Genomic DNA, 7,500 nt, shown 5'->3' with positions numbered 1-7,500 from the left:
TAACCACGAAACTCGCTAACGGACGCCCCGTGTAACAGACACCCAGTCGGTCGCGGAGTCCTACTAGGCCCCCCACTTGCGGACCTTGGCGTGGCTATTGCGATCGCAGAACGACTTATGCAAGAGAGCCGCCAATTCAGGCAGTCTCCATGCAGCGTTAAGGGCATACAACCAAGTGCCGGGAGCGGGGACTTGTTCGACCTTCGAGGGCCCACCCGTTTAACCCCCTGAACGGTTTCACGCACTCTTGAACTCTCTCTTCAAAGTTCTTTTCAACTTTCCCTCGCGGTACTTGTTCGCTATCGGTCTCGTGGCGATATTTAGCCTTAGAAGGAGTTTACCTCCCGCTTAGGGCTGCACGCTCAAGCAACCCGACTCTTGGGAAGGGATCCGATGCACGGTCTCGGCTCGTCTTATCTACGGGCCTGACACCCTCTGTGGGTTGCTCGCCCCGTTCATGGAGACTTGGACGATAGATACCGGACAGACGCGCACGATCCTCCCGAACACCACATTCCTCGGCACCCGCTCAACCGGGCGCGAGGTTCGGTGCTGGGCTCATCCCTGTTCGCTCGCCGCTACTAAGGGAATCCTTGTTAGTTTCTTTTCCTCCGCTTACTGATATGCTTAAGTTCAGCGGGTAGTCTCATCTAAACTGAGGTCAGAATGAATTGTTTGTTTTCAAAAGGAGACAACACTTTATCTAGCTCGGCAGACTTTGGCGTTTTAAAGCCGGGAAAGATTGAATAATTGCCGGTTCAAATTTTTTTTTTTCGAAATAAAGCGAGTCTCTCGTTATTCGCAAAAATTAATTTACGAAAAGTGACAGGGCGTCCTGCGGCTTTTTGTATTGAAACAACGCGTCGTGCGCGAACCAAGCTTGCATAACGAGCGGTTAGAGTGAGTGATAATTCGCGGTGGTCGACACTTCGACACGCCCGGCGCACACACACAACTAAACTCGCGTTGAAGCGGTATATCGCGCACACGCAGCCGACACCTTGTTCGAGAAGATGTGTTTATTTCTAAAATTTTTTTTTGAGTTGGCTCAAAAATTTCCCATCTGTTTTGCCATCGAAAAAGGTTTCTTTTGAATAGAGAGGAAAAAAACAAAACAGGGCGAACCTTCTTTTATTTTTCCCCCTTTTTTGTATTTGAGGCATCGCGGACACTTAAGTCGCGCGGCACCCAGACGTTAGAGATTCGGGAGCTTTTATGCGGTCAGGCCGGGTGAAAAATAAATCTCGCCGCGACCCAACATGCAAAACCAAGACTGAAAAAATCTCTGTTCGTTCATCATTCGACCGACCCTCAGTCAGATGTGGCCCGAGCGAGAAGCTGGGCCGCCATTTACGTTCAAGATTTCGATGCTCCATGTGTTCTGCAGTTCGCATGGATTAGCGCACTTTGCTGCGCTCTTCATCGATCCACGAGCCTAGTGATCCACCGTTCAGGGTCGTATATAAAACGACATATTCGTTTTCTTCTCTCTTTTTCTCCAACCCGCCCAAGCAAATGAATGCGAGGGCGGAGAAAGAAAGCCAGAAAGAAAATGTTCCGATAAACACTCGTACTAGAATTTGGGTTTAGTGTGTTATTGTGATTTTGAATTCTTCCTACTTCATCGAGAGGGCGAAGGGCAAGCTTAAAAAACATTCGGTTTTCAACGGCATAGTGTCGGGCTTTGGAGTGTTAGTCTATACGACGCACACGCACGCAACCACGAGTATCTACGCCCGAAAAGAACGTCCAGAGTAAAGTCTCACACTTTCGTCCCCCACCGAGAATCAAAAAATCCCGAAGACGAAGAGAGAAACAAAAAAAAACAATTTCGATTGGGCGTATCCGCTTTAAACCACCGCGCATCAGAGCGCCTGATACCCGTTCAAAATCTTGATGTTTTTTTTTTTTCCGACTCTCCATCCACCGAGTTTTTATTTTTCAAAGTGTTTGATTTAGGGACTAAGACTTTATAAAATCTCCTTTATTGTTCCTTCGGTACTCGCGGCCCAGGCGGGCTATCGTATTCTTCACTCTACTAACGTCAACACTGTGAGCGCCGCTAAAGGTCGAATGAATCTATAGAGACATTCACCATCGAAGCAGGAAGAATTTGCTCACGGCCATAGACCAAATCGAAAGACTTTGTGTTTTTTTTTGAGCCGAGAGGAAAGAAAAATCAATTTGAAAAGGCGAATCCGCTTTAAACCACCGCGCATCAGAGCGCCTGATACCCGTTCAAAATAAATGATTTTCTTCCGTCAACCCACACATAGTTCATACGATGTCTTACGCCGAAAGACTTTTGATGGGGTTTTTTTGTTTTGCAACTTTTAGTTGTTTCGTGCTCAACCAAAGCCATATGCGCAAAACATTTGTCTTGTTCGTTTATGATCCTTCCGCAGGTTCACCTACGGAAACCTTGTTACGACTTTTACTTCCTCTAAAGGATCAAGTTCGACCATCTTTCAGTCTCGCCGTTGGTAGGCACCGCACGGGCAGAGATTGCTCCCCACTCGACGGCACCCCGACAAGCCCGTCCGAAGGCCTCACTAAATCATTCAATCGGTAGTAGCGACGGGCGGTGTGTACAAAGGGCAGGGACGTAATCGACGCGGGCTAGTGACCCGCGCCTACTAGGGATTCCTGGTTCATGGGGATCATTGCAGTCCCCAATCCCAACCACGAAGGAGGTTCAGCGGTTACCCGGTCCTTTCGGACAGGGAGAGTGAAACACGCTGATTCCTTCAGTGTAGCGCGCGTGCGGCCCAGGACATCTAAGGGCATCACAGACCTGTTATTGCTCACTGTCACGCGGCTGGACGCCGCTTGTCCCTCTAAGAAGACTGCGTGACGGACGCGAGAGCAGAAGGTATCGCCGGGGATGACGACGACCGAATAACAATAGAGCCAGCCCCCGCGAGACATTCCCGACAAAGCCCCGCCATACCTCATCCGCCAGGCAACCAACCCGTGAAGGCCGTACACCCGACGAACAGAGCACAACGAAACCAAGCCGAGAGATTGCCTCACTAAAGGAACCAGTCCCACCGAGACCCGAATCGCCGCCACCTGATCCCGACGCCTCCGTACTCCCTTCGGTTTCAATTGATAAAACCCGTCACCTATTTAGCAGGCTAGAGTCTCGTTCGTTATCGGAATTAACCAGACAAATCGCTCCACCAACTAAGAACGGCCATGCACCACCACCCACCGAATCAAGAAAGAGCTCTCAATCTGTCAATCCTTCCAGTGTCCGGGCCTGGTGAGGTTTCCCGTGTTGAGTCAAATTAAGCCGCAGGCTCCACTCCTGGTGGTGCCCTTCCGTCAATTCCTTTAAGTTTCAGCTTTGCAACCATACTTCCCCCGGAACCCAAAGACTTTGGTTTCCCGGAAGCTGCCCGTCGAGTCATTGGAGTAACTCCGACGGATTGCTGGTTGGCATCGTTTATGGTTAGAACTAGGGCGGTATCTGATCGCCTTCGAACCTCTAACTTTCGTTCTTGATCAAGGAAAACATTCTTGGCAAATGCCTTCGCTGTTGTTCGTCTTGCGGCGGTCCAAGAATTTCACCTCTGTCGCCGCAGTACGAATGCCCCCGTCCGTCTCTATTGACCATTACCTCGGGTCCAAAAGTAAAAGACCAGCAAAATCGGACCGAGGTCCTATTCCATCATTCCATGCTGCGATATTCAGGCGTTGGGATACACCTGCTTTGAGCACTCTAATTTGTTCAAAGTAAACGTTGCCGGCCGCCCGAGACACCCGGTGAAGGGCACCCCGAACGATTGACTGGGTGGAGCGAATCGAGTCAACTACGACCAAAATTTAAAAAAGAACCCGAAAGAACTTTCCAACTCTGGCCGCAGATACAACAACGACGCACCGACCACCACTCCGGCGATGTTGTCCGACCGTGAAGAGAGTCGGGCTTTGACACCCGGGCTCCCAGAGCGTGAAACGCAACACCCTTGATTCAGAGCGGCGCCGCCCGGCCGAAGACAGACATCCGACTACGAGCTTTTTAACCGCAACAACTTTAATATACGCTATTGGAGCTGGAGTTACCGCGGCTGCTGGCACCAGACTTGCCCTCCAATGGTTCCTCGTTAAAGGATTTAAAGTGTACTCATTCCAATCACGGGGCCTCGGAAGAGTCCCGTATCGTTATTTTTCGTCACTACCTCCCCGTGCCGGGAGTGGGTAATTTGCGCGCCTGCTGCCTTCCTTGGATGTGGTAGCCGTTTCTCAGGCTCCCTCTCCGGAATCGAACCCCGATTCCCCGTTACCCGTTGCAACCATGGTAGGCGCGTAACCTACCATCGACAGTTGATAAGGCAGACATTTGAAAGATACGTCGCCGGCGCGAAGGCCGTGCGATCGGCGTGAAGTTATCCAGAGTCACCAAAATTGGTACGGTGCGCGAGCCCGAAAGCCCGGCCCCGACTGGTTTTGATCTAATAAAAGCACCTCTTCTGCGAGCCCGAAAGCCCGCAGTCGAGGCTCGAGTGCATGTATTAGCTCTAGAATTACCACAGTTATCCAAGTAGGATGGAGTGGATCTAAGGAACCATAACTGATTTATTGAGCCATTCGCGGTTTCGCCGTCTAGCGGCTTGTACTTAGACATGCATGGCTTAATCTTTGAGACAAGCATATGCTACTGGCAGGATCAACCAGGTATTTCGTGTATGTTTGTTTGATATGCATCCGGCGAGTTGCGGGTTTTTATTTCGCCCACGCATCACCAAACACACACCAAATCAACACGTTTTTCGTTTTTTTTCTTTTTCTTCGGAAACTAAAATTTTTGATCGCAACGCCTGGCGTGTCACAGCGAGTCCCAGTGAAGAGAAACACCGATCCGATCCGTTTGTTGGATTTTTTTCATTTCAATTTCCAAAGTCAAAGACCATTCAACGGTCTATGAGCCCAAAGTGAATCGGATTCATTCGACCGGTCTTGATATATTCATCAACTTTTTTTCCCGTATTACGGTTTTCGACGGTCATATGTGGCGTGCTGTATGCTCATAAGTCAAGCCTGCTTTACTAAGCTGACAAGCATACATCTTTTAAATTTTTGTGGGCTCAGAGTTTTATTTTTATTTTTCCACCGCCGAGGCACACTCTCGCATCACCCCGCACGACACACACACACACACACACCTCACCGCTCAACGGTCACACGAGGCAGAATTTTCCGCAAAGACTTTCGAAGAGAAAGAGAAAACTCGGAACAACCGCGGTCAGAGGCCAGCATAGAGGCATCGTATAGAAAGTCATGGGCGGAAAAAAACAAATCATTTCAAGTCGAGACAAGCAACCAGACTACCCCTATAAAAGTGCGCAATTCTTTAAGAGTTCACCGAAGAATGACCGAGATCAAGTATGCACGAAACGAACATATTCCAAGGGCAGCTGAATAAGCGATTCTGCGCCGAAGCGCGAGAAAAGCAAGCGGTACACCGATGGGGATCGTTTTTTTTATCGTGTTAGATTCGTTGTTGTCAAGCAAGGATTCTCAAAATGTTTTTTGCATTGCACCCAAGTTTCGTACTGATTACTTGTCGCAGACCGGTGACTGTCAAAAAAAAATTTTTTACGTTTTTTCTTGAGAGGTCACTGCCTACACACAACTCCGGGCGGGCCGTACACTCACAGCCGTTTGAATTCTCCCTTCGTGTGTCATGGCCATAACTGAGCGTACATCTTACCGGGCGCCGAGTTGATCTGGCTTGTTCGATGAACGTTCGGGATACGTACAATCGATATAGCTCCAACCGTAACTCGTTTGTAATTACGCCGGCCATACTCAGCGGGCGCTCAGCTCAGCTCTCGATATCTTCCGTCGAAGGGAAGTTCGTAGTAAAAGAGAGTCAGAGTCGACGCCACATTTTGCGGTCCTCGCATCTCATCCGATTTTTGAATTTTATAGATTTGCCATCACTTCCACCCAATTCTCTCGTATATTTCAATCTCTTGACTTTGTCCGACCGGGCCGTCTTCGCCCCCCTTCAACTCCGTCCATCTCCACTTCTGTGTTCCACACAACGAGCTTCCGTCAAACGGCAAAATGTGAAATATGCGCACGCCGCACGAAATAATTTGAAAGCGTTCTGTTTGGTGGCTTTTTTATTTTTTATCTCTCGGCTCACACACACACACACACATTTCCGCCTGAACGGTAATTTTTTTTTGATACGGTGTCAAAAAGTGAAAAGACGCGCACCATTTTCTTTTCTCTTCCGTATCGTCGCTGACGGTAAACGCTGATGGTTATGATGCCGTAAGTTTGGAAGAAAGAATCTTTCCCGTCTTGTCTTGTTACGGTAAAATAACAAAGAACAAGCGTCCGATTTCTCTCACAGACGGCCACAGACAAACCACACGTGCCGAAGAAACGAAACGTCCGAAACCAAAAAAATGTTTGACGCGCGCACCTCTTCTGAACTTTTCGACCAAGAGTCGTTGGATCGAGTGACGAGCTTCTCAGCTGTCGCACCAATCGGTGAAGCGGGCGTTTGAATTCCCGTCCACATCGCGGTTCGGATATATTTTTACATATACCGACCATCGGAAATTTCGAAAACGGTTTTACCGAAGGAATGATATTTCACACACCGACAGCTCATCGAGTTCGTCTCCGTTCAACGGTTTTTTTTTTTTAAGACTTTTTGATCGCATGGGGCTAAACTGGTTAGAGCAAAGCCGCGATCCAAGCAGTGAAAAAAAAACAAAGACAGTGCAAGCGCGATCGAACGGAATCGAAACTAAAATCATGTGAAGTGGCGGGCGGAAAGGAGCTCAGCTACGGTGGAAATGAAACTACAACTAACGCCGAACCGGACAACTTCCCATTCTGCGTCTTCGTTTCATTTCCCAAAGCTCCCCGTCGATACCAAAGTTTTTGCGTCGAAGCTACTAAAGAAATTTCGCGCTTTCCTTTTCGCCTCTTTCGCCTTCCCTTCGATATCTATCCAACCACCGGCTTCGACTTTATTTCTTTCACCCGTCTATTCGCCCGATAGTCGACGGTCGGCCATTCTTTGGTATCGGCCAGGCGGACTAACAAGAAGTAAGACTCGTTTGAAAAATTTGGACCGGGCTTTACAATCGCTGCTTGTCGTAATGTCGCAAATTTGAAAAAAATTTTCAATTCGAGAAACCAAACTATTCGACACTTCGAAAATTTTTGGGACTCTGAAAATTTTTCCGAGTTTAGGAATCGAGACCTCTTCTATACTAAGGAAAACCACTAATGTTCCGCCGCATAATGTCTCCGTTTTCCGGCTCATTTTTAGCGATTGGACGGGGACATTGCCCCATCCAACCGCCAGCCGACTTTCAGGAACCGTCGTTTTCAAAGTTGGGACTTAGAAAATTTTCGACGAGTGGGAATTTTTTACGGTCGCAAGTCATCACGACACGCCCGACCAACCCATTTGAGAGCCGCCACGCCTCGACGGTGTGACGGCTTTTTTTCGAATCGACGGGTCTC

At 48.7% G+C, this 7,500-nt stretch overlaps 3 non-coding genes across 3 annotated transcripts in view; all 3 read right to left on the bottom strand.

Moving 5' to 3' along the window:
• The window catches only part of LOC124338685, a 4,576-nt gene extending 3,912 nt beyond the window's left edge, over positions 1-664 (bottom strand). Inside the window, exon 1 of the ribosomal RNA XR_006917930.1 lies at positions 1-664. This exon is cut by the window's left edge and continues 3,912 nt beyond it. This is a non-coding gene — a ribosomal RNA (large subunit ribosomal RNA).
• A 641-nt stretch (positions 665-1,305) lies between these two features.
• Positions 1,306-1,458, bottom strand: LOC124338718. Its single transcript, XR_006917959.1, has one exon. It is a non-coding gene; the product is annotated as a 5.8S ribosomal RNA (ribosomal RNA).
• Positions 1,459-2,388: 930 nt separating this feature from the next.
• Positions 2,389-4,683, bottom strand: LOC124338733. Its single transcript, XR_006917973.1, has one exon. It is a non-coding gene; the product is annotated as a small subunit ribosomal RNA (ribosomal RNA).
• Between the last annotated feature and the right edge of the window lie 2,817 nt (positions 4,684-7,500).

This window comes from Daphnia pulicaria, chromosome 4, assembly GCF_021234035.1.
Source record: "Daphnia pulicaria isolate SC F1-1A chromosome 4, SC_F0-13Bv2, whole genome shotgun sequence".
Taxonomy (NCBI): Eukaryota; Metazoa; Arthropoda; class Branchiopoda; order Diplostraca; family Daphniidae; genus Daphnia; species Daphnia pulicaria.
The sequence above is the reverse complement of the archived record's forward strand: the minus strand, read 5'-3'. Positions and strand labels throughout refer to the sequence as shown.